We start from the raw sequence: 21,705 nt of genomic DNA, 5'->3' as shown, positions 1-21,705 counted from the left end.
GTTTCAAATTAATATATATTGAATCTCACTAAAACAACTGCAATATTGCATTTCTCAGAGATTAGCATCCAAGATGTCTCTATTCACCAAATTCTTAAAAAGCATAGAAGTAACACTTCCTCTCCACAGGTAAAAAAATTGTGCTACTGACACAAACACTAAAGTCCCAAAGCTGCTATTGTAAAGGCAATTACATTTCCGAATTATTTATATTTGCTCCAAAAACTCTTTAGCACAATCTTCCTTGAACTAAAAATACATCCATGGAGCAAATGTATGTACTTCTTATCTTGGGAAATCTATACTACAGTGCAAATAGAACAATTTCACTTGAAAATCATAGCCAAATTGCACATTTTTGACTAAAGATTATCAATTGAGTGTTAGTCATTTGTTGTGTGAATTAAAGGTTTCTAAAGAGCGCTAGTAGAGTAGGGGTATCATGCAAGATTCCCATTCTTGCGGCCCGGGTTCCAGTCCCGGCTAGCGCATGAAAATGTGTCTTTTGAATCCAAAGACATTTTTCAAATTAATATATATTGAATCTCACTAAAAACATTACAATATTGCATTTCTCAAAGATGAGCCTCCAAGATGTCTCTATTCACCAAATTCTTAAAAAGCATAATAGTAACATTTCCTCTCCACAGGTAAAAAAAATGTGCTACTGACACAAACACTAAAGACCCAAAGCAGCTATTGTAAAGGCAATTACATTTCCGAATTATTTATATTTGTTCCACAAACTCTTTAGCACAATCTTCTTTGAACTAAAAATACATCCATGGAGCAAAGATATGTATTTCTTATCTTGGGAAATCTATACAACAGTGCAAATAGTACAATTTCACTTGAAAATCATAGCCAAATTGAACATTTTTGACTAAAGATCATCAATTGATTGTTAGTCATTTGATGTGTGAATTATAGGTAGCTAAAAAGCGCTAGTAGTGTAGGGGTATCATGCAAGATTCCCATTCTTGCGACCCGGGTTCGAGTCCCAGCTAGCGCATGAAAATGTGTCTTTTGAATTGTATAAAATCTGTTAAATTAATATATAATTAATCTGTATAAAAAACATAGCTTTATTGCTTTTCTCAGAGATAGTCCTTGAAAATGTATCAATTCACAAAATTTTTAAAAAGCATAGAGGTAACATTTTCTCTCCACAGGTAAAAAAAATGTACTAGTGATACAAACACTAAAGAGTTAAAGCTTTAATTGTGAAGTCAATTATAATTCTTAATTTTTGACATCTGCTCCACAATGTCATTATCAAATCTTTCCTTGAAAAAAAATACATCCAAAGAGTAAATATATGTATTTCTTATTGTGGGAAACTTATAAGGCAGTGGAGATAGTACAACTTCACTTGAAAAACACCGTCACATTGCACAATTTTCACTAGAGATTAACAATTGATTGTAAGACTTCTTTTATGTGAATGTAGTTCTTTAAGAATGTGCTAGTGTAGGGGTATCAAGCAAGATTATCATTAGTGCGACCTTGGTTTGAGACCTGGCTAGTGCATAATGTGTCTTTTGAATCCTATGAAATGTTTCAAATTAATATATATTGAATCTCACTAAAAACACTGCAATATTGCATTTCTCAGAGATTAGCATCCAAGATGTTTCTATTCACCAAATTCTTAAAAAGCATAGAAGTAACACTTCCTCTCCACAGGTAAAAAAATTATGCTACTGGCACAAACACTAAAGTCCCAAAGCTGCTATTGTAATGGCAATAACATTTCCAAATTATTTATATTTGCTCCACAAACTCTTTAGCACAATCTTCCTTGAACTAAAAATACATCCATGGAGAAAATGTATGTACTTCTTATCTTGGGAAATCTATACAACAGTGCAAATAGTACAATTTCACTTGAAAATCATAGCCAAATTGAACATTTTTGACTAAAGATTATCAATTGATTGTTAGTTATTTGTTGTGCGAATTAAAGATTTCTAAAGAGCGCTAGTAGTGTAGGGGTATCATGCAAGATTCCCATTCGTGCGACCCGGGTTCGCGTCCCGGCTAGCGCATGAAAATGTGTTTTTTGAATCCTATGACATTTTTCAAATTAATATATATTGAATCTCACTAAAAACATTACAATATTGCATTTCTCAAAGATGAGCCTCCAAGATGTCTCTATTCAGCAAATTCTTAAAAAGCATAATAGTAACATTTCCTCTCCACAGGTAAAAAAAAAGTGCTACGGACACAAACACTAAAGACCCAAAGCTGCTATTGTAAAGGCAATTACATTTCCCGAATTAACTACATTTGTTCCAAAAACTCTTTAGCACAATCTTCCTTGAACTAAAAATACATCCATGGAGCAAAGATATGTATTTCTTATCTTGGGAAATCTATACAACAGTGCAAATAGTACAATTTCACTTGAAAATCATAGCCAAATTGAACATTTTTGACTAAAGATCATCAATTGATTGTTAGTCATTTGTTGTGTGAATTATAGGTAGCTAAAAAGCGCTAGTAGTGTAGGGGTATCATGCAAGATTCCCATTCTTGTGACCGGGGTTCGAGTCCCAGCTAGCGCATAAAAGTGTGTCTTTTCAATTCTATAAAATCTGTTAAATTAATATATAATTAATCTGTATAAAAAACATAGCTTTATTGCTTTTCTCAGAGATAGTCTTTGAAGATGTCTCAATTCACAAAATTCTTAAAAAGCATAGAGGTAACATTTTCTCTCCACAGGTAAAAAAAATGTACCAGTGATACAAACACTAAAGAGTTAAAGCTTTAATTGTGAAGTCAATTATATTTCTTAATTTTTTACATCTGCTCCACAATGTCATTATCAAATCTTTCCTTGAAAAAAAATACATCCAAAGATTAAATATATGTATTTCTTATTGTGGGAAACTTATAAGGCAGTGGAGATAGTACAACTTCACTTGAAAAACACAGTCACATTGCACAATTTTCACTAGAGATTAACAATTGATTGTAAGACTTCTTTTATGTGAATGTAGTTCTTTAAGAATGTGCTAGTGTAGGGGTATCATGCAAGATTATCATTCGTGCGACCTTGGTTTGAGACCTGGCTAGTGCATAATGTGTCTTTTGAATCCTATGAAATGTTTCAAATTAATATATATTGAATCTCACTAAAACAACTGCAATATTGCATTTCTCAGAGATTAGCATCCAAGATGTCTCTATTCACCAAATTCTTAAAAAGCATAGAAGTAACACTTCCTCTCCACAGGTAAAAAAATTTTGCTACTGACACAAACACTAAAGTCCCAAAGCTGCTATTGTAAAGGCAATTACATTTCCGAATTATTTATATTTGCTCCAAAAACTCTTTAGCACAATCTTCCTTGAACTAAAAATACATCCATGGAGCAAATGTATGTACTTCTTATCTTGGGAAATCTATACTACAGTGCAAATAGAACAATTTCACTTGAAAATCATAGCCAAATTGCACATTTTTGACTAAAGATTATCAATTGAGTGTTAGTCATTTGTTGTGTGAATTAAAGGTTTCTAAAGAGCGCTAGTAGAGTAGGGGTATCATGCAAGATTCCCATTCTTGCGGCCCGGGTTCCAGTCCCGGCTAGCGCATGAAAATGTGTCTTTTGAATCCTAAGACATTTTTCAAATTAATATATATTGAATCTCACTAAAAACATTACAATATTGCATTTCTCAAAGATGAGCCTCCAAGATGTCTCTATTCACCAAATTCTTAAAAAGCATAATAGTAACATTTCCTCTCCACAGGTAAAAAAAATGTGCTACTGACACAAACACTAAAGACCCAAAGCAGCTATTGTAAAGGCAATTACATTTCCGAATTATTTATATTTGTTCCACAAACTCTTTAGCACAATCTTCTTTGAACTAAAAATACATCCATGGAGCAAAGATATGTATTTCTTATCTTGGGAAATCTATACAACAGTGCAAATAGTACAATTTCACTTGAAAATCATAGCCAAATTGAACATTTTTGACTAAAGATCATCAATTGATTGTTAGTCATTTGATGTGTGAATTATAGGTAGCTAAAAAGCGCTAGTAGTGTAGGGGTATCATGCAAGATTCCCATTCTTGCGACCCGGGTTCGAGTCCCAGCTAGCGCATGAAAATGTGTCTTTTGAATTGTATAAAATCTGTTAAATTAATATATAATTAATCTGTATAAAAAACATAGCTTTATTGCTTTTCTCAGAGATAGTCCTTGAAAATGTATCAATTCACAAAATTTTTAAAAAGCATAGAGGTAACATTTTCTCTCCACAGGTAAAAAAAATGTACTAGTGATACAAACACTAAAGAGTTAAAGCTTTAATTGTGAAGTCAATTATAATTCTTAATTTTTGACATCTGCTCCACAATGTCATTATCAAATCTTTCCTTGAAAAAAAATACATCCAAAGAGTAAATATATGTATTTCTTATTGTGGGAAACTTATAAGGCAGTGGAGATAGTACAACTTCACTTGAAAAACACCGTCACATTGCACAATTTTCACTAGAGATTAACAATTGATTGTAAGACTTCTTTTATGTGAATGTAGTTCTTTAAGAATGTGCTAGTGTAGGGGTATCAAGCAAGATTATCATTCGTGCGACCTTGGTTTGAGACCTGGCTAGTGCATAATGTGTCTTTTGAATCCTATGAAATGTTTCAAATTAATATATATTGAATCTCACTAAAAACACTGCAATATTGCATTTCTCAGAGATTAGCATCCAAGATGTTTCTATTCACCAAATTCTTAAAAAGCATAGAAGTAACACTTCCTCTCCACAGGTAAAAAAATTATGCTACTGGCACAAACACTAAAGTCCCAAAGCTGCTATTGTAATGGCAATAACATTTCCAAATTATTTATATTTGCTCCACAAACTCTTTAGCACAATCTTCCTTGAACTAAAAATACATCCATGGAGAAAATGTATGTACTTCTTATCTTGGGAAATCTATACAACAGTGCAAATAGTACAATTTCACTTGAAAATCATAGCCAAATTGAACATTTTTGACTAAAGATTATCAATTGATTGTTAGTTATTTGTTGTGCGAATTAAAGATTTCTAAAGAGCGCTAGTAGTGTAGGGGTATCATGCAAGATTCCCATTCGTGCGACCCGGGTTCGCGTCCCGGCTAGCGCATGAAAATGTGTTTTTTGAATCCTATGACATTTTTCAAATTAATATATATTGAATCTCACTAAAAACATTACAATATTGCATTTCTCAAAGATGAGCCTCCAAGATGTCTCTATTCAGCAAATTCTTAAAAAGCATAATAGTAACATTTCCTCTCCACAGGTAAAAAAAAAGTGCTACGGACACAAACACTAAAGACCCAAAGCTGCTATTGTAAAGGCAATTACATTTCCCGAATTAACTACATTTGTTCCAAAAACTCTTTAGCACAATCTTCCTTGAACTAAAAATACATCCATGGAGCAAAGATATGTATTTCTTATCTTGGGAAATCTATACAACAGTGCAAATAGTACAATTTCACTTGAAAATCATAGCCAAATTGAACATTTTTGACTAAAGATCATCAATTGATTGTTAGTCATTTGTTGTGTGAATTATAGGTAGCTAAAAAGCGCTAGTAGTGTAGGGGTATCATGCAAGATTCCCATTCTTGTGACCGGGGTTCGAGTCCCAGCTAGCGCATAAAAGTGTGTCTTTTCAATTCTATAAAATCTGTTAAATTAATATATAATTAATCTGTATAAAAAACATAGCTTTATTGCTTTTCTCAGAGATAGTCTTTGAAGATGTCTCAATTCACAAAATTCTTAAAAAGCATAGAGGTAACATTGTCTCTCCACAGGTAAAAAAAATGTACCAGTGATACAAACACTAAAGAGTTAAAGCTTTAATTGTGAAGTCAATTATATTTCTTAATTTTTTACATCTGCTCCACAATGTCATTATCAAATCTTTCCTTGAAAAAAAATACATCCAAAGATTAAATATATGTATTTCTTATTGTGGGAAACTTATAAGGCAGTGGAGATAGTACAACTTCACTTGAAAAACACAGTCACATTGCACAATTTTCACTAGAGATTAACAATTGATTGTAAGACTTCTTTTATGTGAATGTAGTTCTTTAAGAATGTGCTAGTGTAGGGGTATCATGCAAGATTATCATTCGTGCGACCTTGGTTTGAGACCTGGCTAGTGCATAATGTGTCTTTTGAATCCTATGAAATGTTTAAAATTAATATATATTGAATCTCACTAAAACAACTGCAATATTGCATTTCTCAGAGATTAGCATCCAAGATGTCTCTATTCACCAAATTCTTAAAAAGCATAGAAGTAACACTTCCTCTCCACAGGTAAAAAAATTGTGCTACTGACACAAACACTAAAGTCCCAAAGCTGCTATTGTAAAGGCAATTACATTTCCGAATTATTTATATTTGCTCCAAAAACTCTTTAGCACAATCTTCCTTGAACTAAAAATACATCCATGGAGCAAATGTATGTACTTCTTATCTTGGGAAATCTATACTACAGTGCAAATAGAACAATTTCACTTGAAAATCATAGCCAAATTGCACATTTTTGACTAAAGATTATCAATTGAGTGTTAGTCATTTGTTGTGTGAATTAAAGGTTTCTAAAGAGCGCTAGTAGAGTAGGGGTATCATGCAAGATTCCCATTCTTGCGGCCCGGGTTCCAGTCCCGGCTAGCGCATGAAAATGTGTCTTTTGAATCCTAAGACATTTTTCAAATTAATATATATTGAATCTCACTAAAAACATTACAATATTGCATTTCTCAAAGATGAGCCTCCAAGATGTCTCTATTCACCAAATTCTTAAAAAGCATAATAGTAACATTTCCTCTCCACAGGTAAAAAAAATGTGCTACTGACACAAACACTAAAGACCCAAAGCAGCTATTGTAAAGGCAATTACATTTCCGAATTATTTATATTTGTTCCACAAACTCTTTAGCACAATCTTCTTTGAACTAAAAATACATCCATGGAGCAAAGATATGTATTTCTTATCTTGGGAAATCTATACAACAGTGCAAATAGTACAATTTCACTTGAAAATCATAGCCAAATTGAACATTTTTGACTAAAGATCATCAATTGATTGTTAGTCATTTGATGTGTGAATTATAGGTAGCTAAAAAGCGCTAGTAGTGTAGGGGTATCATGCAAGATTCCCATTCTTGCGACCCGGGTTCGAGTCCCAGCTAGCGCATGAAAATGTGTCTTTTGAATTGTATAAAATCTGTTAAATTAATATATAATTAATCTGTATAAAAAACATAGCTTTATTGCTTTTCTCAGAGATAGTCCTTGAAAATGTATCAATTCACAAAATTTTTAAAAAGCATAGAGGTAACATTTTCTCTCCACAGGTAAAAAAAATGTACTAGTGATACAAACACTAAAGAGTTAAAGCTTTAATTGTGAAGTCAATTATAATTCTTAATTTTTGACATCTGCTCCACAATGTCATTATCAAATCTTTCCTTGAAAAAAAATACATCCAAAGAGTAAATATATGTATTTCTTATTGTGGGAAACTTATAAGGCAGTGGAGATAGTACAACTTCACTTGAAAAACACCGTCACATTGCACAATTTTCACTAGAGATTAACAATTGATTGTAAGACTTCTTTTATGTGAATGTAGTTCTTTAAGAATGTGCTAGTGTAGGGGTATCAAGCAAGATTATCATTCGTGCGACCTTGGTTTGAGACCTGGCTAGTGCATAATGTGTCTTTTGAATCCTATGAAATGTTTCAAATTAATATATATTGAATCTCACTAAAAACACTGCAATATTGCATTTCTCAGAGATTAGCATCCAAGATGTTTCTATTCACCAAATTCTTAAAAAGCATAGAAGTAACACTTCCTCTCCACAGGTAAAAAAATTATGCTACTGGCACAAACACTAAAGTCCCAAAGCTGCTATTGTAATGGCAATAACATTTCCAAATTATTTATATTTGCTCCACAAACTCTTTAGCACAATCTTCCTTGAACTAAAAATACATCCATGGAGAAAATGTATGTACTTCTTATCTTGGGAAATCTATACAACAGTGCAAATAGTACAATTTCACTTGAAAATCATAGCCAAATTGAACATTTTTGACTAAAGATTATCAATTGATTGTTAGTTATTTGTTGTGCGAATTAAAGATTTCTAAAGAGCGCTAGTAGTGTAGGGGTATCATGCAAGATTCCCATTCGTGCGACCCGGGTTCGCGTCCCGGCTAGCGCATGAAAATGTGTTTTTTGAATCCTATGACATTTTTCAAATTAATATATATTGAATCTCACTAAAAACATTACAATATTGCATTTCTCAAAGATGAGCCTCCAAGATGTCTCTATTCAGCAAATTCTTAAAAAGCATAATAGTAACATTTCCTCTCCACAGGTAAAAAAAAAGTGCTACGGACACAAACACTAAAGACCCAAAGCTGCTATTGTAAAGGCAATTACATTTCCCGAATTAACTACATTTGTTCCAAAAACTCTTTAGCACAATCTTCCTTGAACTAAAAATACATCCATGGAGCAAAGACATGTATTTCTTATCTTGGGAAATCTATACAACAGTGCAAATAGTACAATTTCACTTGAAAATCATAGCCAAATTGAACATTTTTGACAAAAGATCATCAATTGATTGTTAGTCATTTGTTGTGTAAATTATAGGTAGCTAAAAAGCGCGAGTAGTGTAGGAGTATCATGCAAGATTCCCATTCTTGCGACCCGGGTTCGAGTCCCGGCTAGCGCATGAAAATGTGTCTTTTGAATTCTATAAAATCTGTTAAATTAATATATAATTAATCTGTATAAAAAACATAGCTTTATTGCTTTTCTCAGAGATAGTCCTTGAAAATGTATCAATTCACAAAATTTTTAAAAAGCATAGAGGTAACATTTTCTCTCCACAGGTAAAAAAAATGTACTAGTGATACAAACACTAAAGAGTTAAAGCTTTAATTGTGAAGTCAATTATAATTCTTAATTTTTGACATCTGCTCCACAATGTCATTATCAAATCTTTCCTTGAAAAAAAATACATCCAAAGAGTAAATATATGTATTTCTTATTGTGGGAAACTTATAAGGCAGTGGAGATAGTACAACTTCACTTGAAAAACACCGTCACATTGCACAATTTTCACTAGAGATTAACAATTGATTGTAAGACTTCTTTTATGTGAATGTAGTTCTTTAAGAATGTGCTAGTGTAGGGGTATCATGCAAGATTATCATTCGTGCGACCTTGGTTTGAGACCTGGCTAGTGCATAATGTGTCTTTTGAATCCTATGAAATGTTTCAAATTAATATATATTGAATCTCACTAAAAACACTGCAATATTGCATTTCTCAGAGATTAGCATCCAAGATGTTTCTATTCACCAAATTCTTAAAAAGCATAGAAGTAACACTTCCTCTCCACAGGTAAAAAAATTATGCTACTGGCACAAACACTAAAGTCCCAAAGCTGCTATTGTAATGGCAATAACATTTCCAAATTATTTATATTTGCTCCACAAACTCTTTAGCACAATCTTCCTTGAACTAAAAATACATCCATGGAGAAAATGTATGTACTTCTTATCTTGGGAAATCTATACAACAGTGCAAATAGTACAATTTCACTTGAAAATCATAGCCAAATTGCACATTTTTGACTAAAGATTATCAATTGATTGTTAGTCATTTGTTATGTGAATTAAAAGTTTCTAAAGAGCGCTAGTAGTGTAGGGGTATCATGCAAGATTCCCATTCTTGTGACCCGGGTTAGAGTCCTGGCTAGCGCATGAAAATGTGTTTTTTGAATCCTATGACATTTTTCAAATTAATATATATTGAATCTCACTAAAAACATTACAATATTGCATTTCTCAAAGATGAGCCTCCAAGATGTCTCTATTCACCAAATTCTTAAAAAGCATAATAGTAACATTTCCTCTCCACAGGTAAAAAAAAAGTGCTACGGACACAAACACTAAAGACCCAAAGCTGCAATTGTAAAGGCAATTACATTTCCGAATTAACTACATTTGTTCCAAAAACTCTTTAGCACAATCTTCCTTGAACTAAAAATACATCCATGGAGCAAAGATATGTATTTCTTATCTTGGGAAATCTATACAACAGTGCAAATAGTACAATTTCACTTGAAAATCATAGCCAAATTGAACATTTTTGACTAAAGATCATCAATTGATTGTTAGTCATTTGTTGTGTGAATTATAGGTAGCAAAAAAGCGCTAGTAGTGTAGGGGTATCATGCAAGATTCCCATTCTTGTGACCGGGGTTCGAGTCCCAGCTAGCGCATAAAAGTGTGTCTTTTCAATTCTATAAAATCTGTTAAATTAATATATAATTAATCTGTATAAAAAACATAGCTTTATTGCTTTTCTCAGAGATAGTCCTTGAAGATGTCTCAATTCACAAAATTCTTAAAAAGCATAGAGGTAACATTTTCTCTCCACAGGTAAAAAAAATGTACCAGTGATACAAACACTAAAGAGTTAAAGCTTTAATTGTGAAGTCAATTATATTTCTTAATTTTTTACATCTGCTCCACAATGTCATTATCAAATCTTTCCTTGAAAAAAAATACATCCAAAGATTAAATATATGTATTTCTTATTGTGGGAAACTTATAAGGCAGTGGAGATAGTACAACTTCACTTGAAAAACACAGTCACATTGCACAATTTTCACTAGAGATTAACAATTGATTGTAAGACTTCTTTTATGTGAATGTAGTTCTTTAAGAATGTGCTAGTGTAGGGGTATCATGCAAGATTATCATTCGTGCGACCTTGGTTTGAGACCTGGCTAGTGCATAATGTGTCTTTTGAATCCTATGAAATGTTTAAAATTAATATATATTGAATCTCACTAAAACAACTGCAATATTGCATTTCTCAGAGATTAGCATCCAAGATGTCTCTATTCACCAAATTCTTAAAAAGCATAGAAGTAACACTTCCTCTCCACAGGTAAAAAAATTGTGCTACTGACACAAACACTAAAGTCCCAAAGCTGCTATTGTAAAGGCAATTACATTTCCGAATTATTTATATTTGCTCCAAAAACTCTTTAGCACAATCTTCCTTGAACTAAAAATACATCCATGGAGCAAATGTATGTACTTCTTATCTTGGGAAACCTATACTACAGTGCAAATAGAACAATTTCACTTGAAAATCATAGCCAAATTGCACATTTTTGACTAAAGATTATCAATTGAGTGTTAGTCATTTGTTGTGTGAATTAAAGGTTTCTAAAGAGCGCTAGTAGAGTAGGGGTATCATGCAAGATTCCCATTCTTGCGGCCCGGGTTCGAGTCCCGGCTAGCGCATGAAAATGTGTTTTTTGAATCCTATGACATTTTTCAAATTAATATATATTGAATCTCACTAAAAACATTACAATATTGCATTTCTCAAAGATGAGCCTCCAAGATGTCTCTATTCACCAAATTCTTAAAAAGCATAATAGTAACATTTCCTCTCCACAGGTAAAAAAAAAGTGCTACGGACACAAACACTAAAGACCCAAAGCTGCAATTGTAAAGGCAATTACATTTCCGAATTAACTACATTTGTTCCAAAAACTCTTTAGCACAATCTTCCTTGAACTAAAAATACATCCATGGAGCAAAGATATGTATTTCTTATCTTGGGAAATCTATACAACAGTGCAAATAGTACAATTTCACTTGAAAATCATAGCCAAATTGAACATTTTTGACTAAAGATCATCAATTGATTGTTAGTCATTTGTTGTGTGAATTATAGGTAGCTAAAAAGCGCTAGTAGTGTAGGGGTATCATGCAAGATTCCCATTCTTGTGACCGGGGTTCGAGTCCCAGCTAGCGCATAAAAGTGTGTCTTTTCAATTCTATAAAATCTGTTAAATTAATATATAATTAATCTGTATAAAAAACATAGCTTTATTGCTTTTCTCAGAGATAGTCCTTGAAGATGTCTCAATTCACAAAATTCTTAAAAAGCATAGAGGTAACATTTTCTCTCCACAGGTAAAAAAAATGTACCAGTGATACAAACACTAAAGAGTTAAAGCTTTAATTGTGAAGTCAATTATATTTCTTAATTTTTTACATCTGCTCCACAATGTCATTATCAAATCTTTCCTTGAAAAAAAATACATCCAAAGATTAAATATATGTATTTCTTATTGTGGGAAACTTATAAGGCAGTGGAGATAGTACAACTTCACTTGAAAAACACAGTCACATTGCACAATTTTCACTAGAGATTAACAATTGATTGTAAGACTTCTTTTATGTGAATGTAGTTCTTTAAGAATGTGCTAGTGTAGGGGTATCATGCAAGATTATCATTCGTGCGACCTTGGTTTGAGACCTGGCTAGTGCATAATGTGTTTTTTGAATCCTATGAAATGTTTAAAATTAATATATATTGAATCTCACTAAAACAACTGCAATATTGCATTTCTCAGAGATTAGCATCCAAGATGTTTCTATTCACCAAATTCTTAAAAAGCATAGAAGTAACACTTCCTCTCCACAGGTAAAAAAATTGTGCTACTGACACAAACACTAAAGTCCCAAAGCTGCTATTGTAAAGGCAATTACATTTCCGAATTATTTATATTTGCTCCAAAAACTCTTTAGCACAATCTTCCTTGAACTAAAAATACATCCATGGAGCAAATGTATGTACTTCTTATCTTGGGAAATCTATACTACAGTGCAAATAGAACAATTTCACTTGAAAATCATAGCCAAATTGCACATTTTTGACTAAAGATTATCAATTGAGTGTTAGTCATTTGTTGTGTGAATTAAAGGTTTCTAAAGAGCGCTAGTAGAGTAGGGGTATCATGCAAGATTCCCATTCTTGCGGCCCGGGTTCGAGTCCCGGCTAGCGCATGAAAATGTGTCTTTTGAATCCTAAGACATTTTTCAAATTAATATATATTGAATCTCACTAAAAACATTACAATATTGCATTTCTCAAAGATGAGCCTCCAAGATGTCTCTATTCACCAAATTCTTAAAAAGCATAATAGTAACATTTCCTCTCCACAGGTAAAAAAAATGTGCTACTGACACAAACACTAAAGACCCAAAGCAGCTATTGTAAAGGCAATTACATTTCCGAATTATTTATATTTGTTCCACAAACTCTTTAGCACAATCTTCTTTGAACTAAAAATACATCCATGGAGCAAAGATATGTATTTCTTATCTTGGGAAATCTATACAACAGTGCAAATAGTACAATTTCACTTGAAAATCATAGCCAAATTGAACATTTTTGACTAAAGATCATCAATTGATTGTTAGTCATTTGTTGTGTGAATTATAGGTAGCTAAAAAGCGCTAGTAGTGTAGGGGTATCATGCAAGATTCCCATTCTTGCGACCCGGGTTCGAGTCCCGGCTAGCGCATGAAAATGTGTCTTTTCAATTCTATAAAATCTGTTAAATTAATATATAATTAATCTGTATAAAAAACATAGCTTTATTGCTTTTCTCAGAGATAGTCCTTGAAAATGTATCAATTCACAAAATTTTTAAAAAGCATAGAGGTAACATTTTCTCTCCACAGGTAAAAAAAATGTACTAGTGATACAAACACTAAAGAGTTAAAGCTTTAATTGTGAAGTCAATTATAATTCTTAATTTTTGACATCTGCTCCACAATGTCATTATCAAATCTTTCCTTGAAAAAAATACATCCAAAGAGTAAATATATGTATTTCTTATTGTGGGAAACTTATAAGGTAGTGGAGATAGTACAACTTCACTTGAAAAACACCGTCACATTGCACAATTTTCACTAGAGATTAACAATTGATTGTAAGACTTCTTTTATGTGAATGTAGTTCTTTAAGAATGTGCTAGTGTAGGGGTATCATGCAAGATTATCATTCGTGCGACCTTGGTTTGAGACCTGGCTAGTGCATAATGTGTCTTTTGAATCCTATGAAATGTTTCAAATTAATATATATTGAATCTCACTAAAAACACTGCAATATTGCATTTCTCAGAGATTAGCATCCAAGATGTTTCTATTCACCAAATTCTTAAAAAGCATAGAAGTAACACTTCCTCTCCACAGGTAAAAAAATTATGCTACTGGCACAAACACTAAAGTCCCAAAGCTGCTATTGTAATGGCAATAACATTTCCAAATTATTTATATTTGCTCCACAAACTCTTTAGCACAATCTTCCTTGAACTAAAAATACATCCATGGAGAAAATGTATGTACTTCTTATCTTGGGAAATCTATACAACAGTGCAAATAGTACAATTTCACTTGAAAATCATAGCCAAATTGCACATTTTTGACTAAAGATTATCAATTGATTGTTAGTCATTTGTTATGTGAATTAAAAGTTTCTAAAGAGCGCTAGTAGTGTAGGGGTATCATGCAAGATTCCCATTCTTGTGACCCGGGTTAGAGTCCTGGCTAGCGCATGAAAATGTGTTTTATGAATCCTATGACATTTTTCAAATTAATATATATTGAATCTCACTAAAAACATTACAATATTGCATTTCTCAAAGATGAGCCTCCAAGATGTCTCTATTCACCAAATTCTTAAAAAGCATAATAGTAACATTTCCTCTCCACAGGTAAAAAAAAAGTGCTACGGACACAAACACTAAAGACCCAAAGCTGCAATTGTAAAGGCAATTACATTTCCGAATTAACTACATTTGTTCCAAAAACTCTTTAGCACAATCTTCCTTGAACTAAAAATACATCCATGGAGCAAAGATATGTATTTCTTATCTTGGGAAATCTATACAACAGTGCAAATAGTACAATTTCACTTGAAAATCATAGCCAAATTGAACATTTTTGACTAAAGATCATCAATTGATTGTTAGTCATTTGTTGTGTGAATTATAGGTAGCTAAAAAGCGCTAGTAGTGTAGGGGTATCATGCAAGATTCCCATTCTTGTGACCGGGGTTCGAGTCCCAGCTAGCGCATAAAAGTGTGTCTTTTCAATTCTATAAAATCTGTTAAATTAATATATAATTAATCTGTATAAAAAACATAGCTTTATTGCTTTTCTCAGAGATAGTCCTTGAAGATGTCTCAATTCACAAAATTCTTAAAAAGCATAGAGGTAACATTTTCTCTCCACAGGTAAAAAAAATGTACCAGTGATACAAACACTAAAGAGTTAAAGCTTTAATTGTGAAGTCAATTATATTTCTTAATTTTTTACATCTGCTCCACAATGTCATTATCAAATCTTTCCTTGAAAAAAAATACATCCAAAGATTAAATATATGTATTTCTTATTGTGGGAAACTTATAAGGCAGTGGAGATAGTACAACTTCACTTGAAAAACACCGTCACATTGCACAATTTTCACTAGAGATTAACAATTGATTGTAAGACTTCTTTTATGTGAATGTAGTTCTTTAAGAATGTGCTAGTGTAGGGGTATCATGCAAGATTATCATTCGTGCGACCTTGGTTTGAGACCTGGCTAGTGCATAATGTGTCTTTTGAATCCTATGAAATGTTTAAAATTAATATATATTGAATCTCACTAAAACAACTGCAATATTGCATTTCTCAGAGATTAGCATCCAAGATGTCTCTATTCACCAAATTCTTAAAAAGCATAGAAGTAACACTTCCTCTCCACAGGTAAAAAAAATTGTGCTACTGACACAAACACTAAAGTCCCAAAGCTGCTATTGTAATGGCAATAACATTTCCAAATTATTTATATTTGCTCCACAAACTCTTTAGCACAATCTTCCTTGAACTAAAAATACATCCATGGAGAAAATGTATGTACTTCTTATCTTGGGAAATCTATACAACAGTGCAAATAGTACAATTTCACTTGAAAATCATAGCCAAATTGAAAATTTTTGACTAAAGATTATCAATTGATTGTTAGTCATTTGTTGTGTGAATTAAAGGTTTCTAAAGAGCGCTAGTAGAGTAGGGGTATCATGCAAGATTCCCATTCTTGCGGCCCGGGTTCGAGTCCCGGCTAGCGCATGAAAATGTGTCATTTGAATCCTAAGACATTTTTCAAATTAATATATATTGAATCTCACTAAAAACATTACAATATTGCATTTCTCAAAGATGAGCCTCCAAGATGTCTCTATTCACCAAATTCTTAAAAAGCATAATAGTAACATTTCCTCTCCACAGGTAAAAAAAATGTGCTACTGACACAAACACTAAAGACCCAAAGCAGCTATTGTAAAGGCAATTACATTTCCGAATTATTTATATTTGTTCCACAAACTCTTTAGCACAATCTTCTTTGAACTAAAAATACATCCATGGAGCAAAGATATGTATTTCTTATCTTGGGAAATCTATACAACAGTGCAAATAGTACAATTTCACTTGAAAATCATAGCCAAATTGAACATTTTTGACTAAAGATCATCAATTGATTGTTAGTCATTTGTTGTGTGAATTATAGGTAGCTAAAAAGCGCTAGTAGTGTAGGGGTATCATGCAAGATTCCCATTCTTGTGACCGGGGTTCGAGTCCCAGCTAGCGCATAAAAGTGTGTCTTTTCAATTCTATAAAATCTGTTAAATTAATATATAATTAATCTGTATAAAAAACATAGCTTTATTGCTTTTCTCAGAGATAGTCCTTGAAGATGTCTCAATTCACAAAATTCTTAAAAAGCATAGAGGTAACATTTTCTCTCCACAGGTAAAAAAAATGTACCAGTGATACAAACACTAAAGAGTTAAAGCTTTAATTGTGAAGTCAATTATATTTCTTAATTTTTTACATCTGCTCCACAATGTCATTATCAAATCTTTCCTTGAAAAAAAATACATCCAAAGATTAAATATATGTATTTCTTATTGTGGGAAACTTATAAGGCAGTGGAGATAGTACAACTTCACTTGAAAAACACAGTCACATTGCACAATTTTCACTAGAGATTAACAATTGATTGTAAGACTTCTTTTATGTGAATGTAGTTCTTTAAGAATGTGCTAGTGTAGGGGTATCATGCAAGATTATCATTCGTGCGACCTTGGTTTGAGACCTGGCTAGTGCATAATGTGTTTTTTGAATCCTATGAAATGTTTAAAATTAATATATATTGAATCTCACTAAAACAACTGCAATATTGCATTTCTCAGAGATTAGCATCCAAGATGTTTCTATTCACCAAATTCTTAAAAAGCATAGAAGTAACACTTCCTCTCCACAGGTAAAAAAATTGTGCTACTGACACAAACACTAAAGTCCCAAAGCTGCTATTGTAAAGGCAATTACATTTCCGAATTATTTATATTTGCTCCAAAAACTCTTTAGCACAATCTTCCTTGAACTAAAAATACATCCATGGAGCAAATGTATGTACTTCTTATCTTGGGAAATCTATACTACAGTGCAAATAGAACAATTTCACTTGAAAATCATAGCCAAATTGCACATTTTTGACTAAAGATTATCAATTGAGTGTTAGTCATTTGTTGTGTGAATTAAAGGTTTCTAAAGAGCGCTAGTAGAGTAGGGGTATCATGCAAGATTCCCATTCTTGCGGCCCGGGTTCGAGTCCCGGCTAGCGCATGAAAATGTGTCTTTTGAATCCTAAGACATTTTTCAAATTAATATATATTGAATCTCACTAAAAACATTACAATATTGCATTTCTCAAAGATGAGCCTCCAAGATGTCTCTATTCACCAAATTCTTAAAAAGCATAATAGTAACATTTCCTCTCCACAGGTAAAAAAAATGTGCTACTGACACAAACACTAAAGACCCAAAGCAGCTATTGTAAAGGCAATTACATTTCCGAATTATTTATATTTGTTCCACAAACTCTTTAGCACAATCTTCTTTGAACTAAAAATACATCCATGGAGCAAAGATATGTATTTCTTATCTTGGGAAATCTATACAACAGTGCAAATAGTACAATTTCACTTGAAAATCATAGCCAAATTGAACATTTTTGACTAAAGATCATCAATTGATTGTTAGTCATTTGTTGTGTGAATTATAGGTAGCTAAAAAGCGCTAGTAGTGTAGGGGTATCATGCAAGATTCCCATTCTTGCGACCCGGGTTCGAGTCCCGGCTAGCGCATGAAAATGTGTCTTTTGAATTCTATAAAATCTGTTAAATTAATATATAATTAATCTGTATAAAAAACATAGCTTTATTGCTTTTCTCAGAGATAGTCCTTGAAAATGTATCAATTCACAAAATTTTTAAAAAGCATAGAGGTAACATTTTCTCTCCACAGGTAAAAAAAATGTACTAGTGATACAAACACTAAAGAGTTAAAGCTTTAATTGTGAAGTCAATTATAATTCTTAATTTTTGACATCTGCTCCACAATGTCATTATCAAATCTTTCCTTGAAAAAAATACATCCAAAGAGTAAATATATGTATTTCTTATTGTGGGAAACTTATAAGGCAGTGGAGATAGTACAACTTCACTTGAAAAACACCGTCACATTGCACAATTTTCACTAGAGATTAACAATTGATTGTAAGACTTCTTTTATGTGAATGTAGTTCTTTAAGAATGTGCTAGTGTAGGGGTATCATGCAAGATTATCATTCGTGCGACCTTGGTTTGAGACCTGGCTAGTGCATAATGTGTCTTTTGAATCCTATGAAATGTTTCAAATTAATATATATTGAATCTCACTAAAAACACTGCAATATTGCATTTCTCAGAGATTAGCATCCAAGATGTTTCTATTCACCAAATTCTTAAAAAGCATAGAAGTAACACTTCCTCTCCACAGGTAAAAAAATTATGCTACTGGCACAAACACTAAAGTCCCAAAGCTGCTATTGTAATGGCAATAACATTTCCAAATTATTTATATTTGCTCCACAAACTCTTTAGCACAATCTTCCTTGAACTAAAAATACATCCATGGAGAAAATGTATGTACTTCTTATCTTGGGAAATCTATACAACAGTGCAAATAGTACAATTTCACTTGAAAATCATAGCCAAATTGCACATTTTTGACTAAAGATTATCAATTGATTGTTAGTCATTTGTTATGTGAATTAAAAGTTTCTAAAGAGCGCTAGTAGTGTAGGGGTATCATGCAAGATTCCCATTCTTGTGACCCGGGTTAGAGTCCTGGCTAGCGCATGAAAATGTGTTTTTTGAATCCTATGACATTTTTCAAATTAATATATATTGAATCTCACTAAAAACATTACAATATTGCATTTCTCAAAGATGAGCCTCCAAGATGTCTCTATTCACCAAATTCTTAAAAAGCATAATAGTAACATTTCCTCTCCACAGGTAAAAAAAAAGTGCTACGGACACAAACACTAAAGACCCAAAGCTGCAATTGTAAAGGCAATTACATTTCCGAATTAACTACATTTGTTCCAAAAACTCTTTAGCACAATCTTCCTTGAACTAAAAATACATCCATGGAGCAAAGATATGTATTTCTTATCTTGGGAAATCTATACAACAGTGCAAATAGTACAATTTCACTTGAAAATCATAGCCAAATTGAACATTTTTGACTAAAGATCATCAATTGATTGTTAGTCATTTGTTGTGTGAATTATAGGTAGCAAAAAAGCGCTAGTAGTGTAGGGGTATCATGCAAGATTCCCATTCTTGTGACCGGGGTTCGAGTCCCAGCTAGCGCATAAAAGTGTGTCTTTTCAATTCTATAAAATCTGTTAAATTAATATATAATTAATCTGTATAAAAAACATAGCTTTATTGCTTTTCTCAGAGATAGTCCTTGAAGATGTCTCAATTCACAAAATTCTTAAAAAGCATAGAGGTAACATTTTCTCTCCACAGGTAAAAAAAATGTACCAGTGATACAAACACTAAAGAGTTAAAGCTTTAATTGTGAAGTCAATTATATTTCTTAATTTTTTACATCTGCTCCACAATGTCATTATCAAATCTTTCCTTGAAAAAAAATACATCCAAAGATTAAATATATGTATTTCTTATTGTGGGAAACTTATAAGGCAGTGGAGATAGTACAACTTCACTTGAAAAACACAGTCACATTGCACAATTTTCACTAGAGATTAACAATTGATTGTAAGACTTCTTTTATGTGAATGTAGTTCTTTAAGAATGTGCTAGTGTAGGGGTATCATGCAAGATTATCATTCGTGCGACCTTGGTTTGAGACCTGGCTAGTGCATAATGTGTCTTTTGAATCCTATGAAATGTTTAAAATTAATATATATTGAATCTCACTAAAACAACTGCAATATTGCATTTCTCAGAGATTAGCATCCAAGATGTCTCTATTCACCAAATTCTTAAAAAGCATAGAAGTAACACTTCCTCTCCACAGGTAAAAAAATTGTGCTACTGACACAAACACTAAAGTCCCAAAGCTGCTATTGTAAAGGCAATTACATTTCCGAATTATTTATATTTGCTCCAAAAACTCTTTAGCACAATCTTCCTTGAACTAAAAATACATCCATGGAGCAAATGTATGTACTTCTTATCTTGGGAAACCTATACTACAGTGCAAATAGAACAATTTCACTTGAAAATCATAGCCAAATTGCACATTTTTGACTAAAGATTATCAATTGAGTGTTAGTCATTTGTTGTGTGAATTAAAGGTTTCTAAAGAGCGCTAGTAGAGTAGGGGTATCATGCAAGATTCCCATTCTTGCGGCCCGGGTTCGAGTCCCGGCTAGCGCATGAAAATGTGTTTTTTGAATCCTATGACATTTTTCAAATTAATATATATTGAATCTCACTAAAAACATTACAATATTGCATTTCTCAAAGATGAGCCTCCAAGATGTCTCTATTCACCAAATTCTTAAAAAGCATAATAGTAACATTTCCTCTCCACAGGTAAAAAAAAAGTGCTACGGACACAAACACTAAAGACCCAAAGCTGCAATTGTAAAGGCAATTACATTTCCGAATTAACTACATTTGTTCCAAAAACTCTTTAGCACAATCTTCCTTGAACTAAAAATACATCCATGGAGCAAAGATATGTATTTCTTATCTTGGGAAATCTATACAACAGTGCAAATAGTACAATTTCACTTGAAAATCATAGCCAAATTGAACATTTTTGACTAAAGATCATCAATTGATTGTTAGTCATTTGTTGTGTGAATTATAGGTAGCTAAAAAGCGCTAGTAGTGTAGGGGTATCATGCAAGATTCCCATTCTTGTGACCGGGGTTCGAGTCCCAGCTAGCGCATAAAAGTGTGTCTTTTCAATTCTATAAAATCTGTTAAATTAATATATAATTAATCTGTATAAAAAACATAGCTTTATTGCTTTTCTCAGAGATAGTCCTTGAAGATGTCTCAATTCACAAAATTCTTAAAAAGCATAGAGGTAACATTTTCTCTCCACAGGTAAAAAAAATGTACCAGTGATACAAACACTAAAGAGTTAAAGCTTTAATTGTGAAGTCAATTATATTTCTTAATTTTTTACATCTGCTCCACAATGTCATTATCAAATCTTTCCTTGAAAAAAAATACATCCAAAGATTAAATATATGTATTTCTTATTGTGGGAAACTTATAAGGCAGTGGAGATAGTACAACTTCACTTGAAAAACACAGTCACATTGCACAATTTTCACTAGAGATTAACAATTGATTGTAAGACTTCTTTTATGTGAATGTAGTTCTTTAAGAAT

At 32.4% G+C, this 21,705-nt stretch overlaps 21 non-coding genes across 21 annotated transcripts; all 21 read left to right on the top strand.

Moving 5' to 3' along the window:
* Positions 1-941: 941 nt before the first annotated feature.
* TRNAG-CCC (transfer RNA glycine (anticodon CCC)) lies at positions 942-1,012 on the top strand. Its single transcript has one exon. It is a non-coding gene; the product is annotated as a tRNA-Gly (tRNA).
* Positions 1,013-2,499: 1,487 nt separating this feature from the next.
* TRNAG-CCC (transfer RNA glycine (anticodon CCC)) lies at positions 2,500-2,570 on the top strand. Its single transcript has one exon. It is a non-coding gene; the product is annotated as a tRNA-Gly (tRNA).
* A 1,486-nt stretch (positions 2,571-4,056) lies between these two features.
* On the top strand, positions 4,057-4,127 carry TRNAG-CCC (transfer RNA glycine (anticodon CCC)). Its single transcript has one exon. It is a non-coding gene; the product is annotated as a tRNA-Gly (tRNA).
* Positions 4,128-5,614: 1,487 nt separating this feature from the next.
* TRNAG-CCC (transfer RNA glycine (anticodon CCC)) lies at positions 5,615-5,685 on the top strand. Its single transcript has one exon. It is a non-coding gene; the product is annotated as a tRNA-Gly (tRNA).
* Positions 5,686-7,171: 1,486 nt separating this feature from the next.
* TRNAG-CCC (transfer RNA glycine (anticodon CCC)) lies at positions 7,172-7,242 on the top strand. Its single transcript has one exon. It is a non-coding gene; the product is annotated as a tRNA-Gly (tRNA).
* A 2,523-nt stretch (positions 7,243-9,765) lies between these two features.
* Positions 9,766-9,836, top strand: TRNAG-CCC (transfer RNA glycine (anticodon CCC)). The gene has a single exon. It is a non-coding gene; the product is annotated as a tRNA-Gly (tRNA).
* Positions 9,837-10,286: 450 nt separating this feature from the next.
* Positions 10,287-10,357, top strand: TRNAG-CCC (transfer RNA glycine (anticodon CCC)). Its single transcript has one exon. It is a non-coding gene; the product is annotated as a tRNA-Gly (tRNA).
* A 965-nt stretch (positions 10,358-11,322) lies between these two features.
* On the top strand, positions 11,323-11,393 carry TRNAG-CCC (transfer RNA glycine (anticodon CCC)). Its single transcript has one exon. It is a non-coding gene; the product is annotated as a tRNA-Gly (tRNA).
* A 450-nt stretch (positions 11,394-11,843) lies between these two features.
* TRNAG-CCC (transfer RNA glycine (anticodon CCC)) lies at positions 11,844-11,914 on the top strand. The gene has a single exon. It is a non-coding gene; the product is annotated as a tRNA-Gly (tRNA).
* A 965-nt stretch (positions 11,915-12,879) lies between these two features.
* On the top strand, positions 12,880-12,950 carry TRNAG-CCC (transfer RNA glycine (anticodon CCC)). Its single transcript has one exon. It is a non-coding gene; the product is annotated as a tRNA-Gly (tRNA).
* Positions 12,951-13,400: 450 nt separating this feature from the next.
* TRNAG-CCC (transfer RNA glycine (anticodon CCC)) lies at positions 13,401-13,471 on the top strand. Its single transcript has one exon. It is a non-coding gene; the product is annotated as a tRNA-Gly (tRNA).
* A 964-nt stretch (positions 13,472-14,435) lies between these two features.
* TRNAG-CCC (transfer RNA glycine (anticodon CCC)) lies at positions 14,436-14,506 on the top strand. Its single transcript has one exon. It is a non-coding gene; the product is annotated as a tRNA-Gly (tRNA).
* Positions 14,507-14,956: 450 nt separating this feature from the next.
* Positions 14,957-15,027, top strand: TRNAG-CCC (transfer RNA glycine (anticodon CCC)). Its single transcript has one exon. It is a non-coding gene; the product is annotated as a tRNA-Gly (tRNA).
* A 966-nt stretch (positions 15,028-15,993) lies between these two features.
* TRNAG-CCC (transfer RNA glycine (anticodon CCC)) lies at positions 15,994-16,064 on the top strand. Its single transcript has one exon. It is a non-coding gene; the product is annotated as a tRNA-Gly (tRNA).
* A 450-nt stretch (positions 16,065-16,514) lies between these two features.
* TRNAG-CCC (transfer RNA glycine (anticodon CCC)) lies at positions 16,515-16,585 on the top strand. The gene has a single exon. It is a non-coding gene; the product is annotated as a tRNA-Gly (tRNA).
* A 965-nt stretch (positions 16,586-17,550) lies between these two features.
* On the top strand, positions 17,551-17,621 carry TRNAG-CCC (transfer RNA glycine (anticodon CCC)). Its single transcript has one exon. It is a non-coding gene; the product is annotated as a tRNA-Gly (tRNA).
* Positions 17,622-18,071: 450 nt separating this feature from the next.
* Positions 18,072-18,142, top strand: TRNAG-CCC (transfer RNA glycine (anticodon CCC)). Its single transcript has one exon. It is a non-coding gene; the product is annotated as a tRNA-Gly (tRNA).
* A 964-nt stretch (positions 18,143-19,106) lies between these two features.
* On the top strand, positions 19,107-19,177 carry TRNAG-CCC (transfer RNA glycine (anticodon CCC)). Its single transcript has one exon. It is a non-coding gene; the product is annotated as a tRNA-Gly (tRNA).
* Positions 19,178-19,627: 450 nt separating this feature from the next.
* On the top strand, positions 19,628-19,698 carry TRNAG-CCC (transfer RNA glycine (anticodon CCC)). Its single transcript has one exon. It is a non-coding gene; the product is annotated as a tRNA-Gly (tRNA).
* Positions 19,699-20,663: 965 nt separating this feature from the next.
* On the top strand, positions 20,664-20,734 carry TRNAG-CCC (transfer RNA glycine (anticodon CCC)). Its single transcript has one exon. It is a non-coding gene; the product is annotated as a tRNA-Gly (tRNA).
* Positions 20,735-21,184: 450 nt separating this feature from the next.
* TRNAG-CCC (transfer RNA glycine (anticodon CCC)) lies at positions 21,185-21,255 on the top strand. Its single transcript has one exon. It is a non-coding gene; the product is annotated as a tRNA-Gly (tRNA).
* Positions 21,256-21,705: the final 450 nt, after the last annotated feature.

This window comes from Taudactylus pleione, unplaced genomic scaffold, assembly GCF_031769625.1.
Source record: "Taudactylus pleione unplaced genomic scaffold, aTauple2 ptg000497l, whole genome shotgun sequence".
Taxonomy (NCBI): Eukaryota; Metazoa; Chordata; class Amphibia; order Anura; family Myobatrachidae; genus Taudactylus; species Taudactylus pleione.
This window is presented reverse-complemented; position numbering and strand designations above follow the sequence as displayed.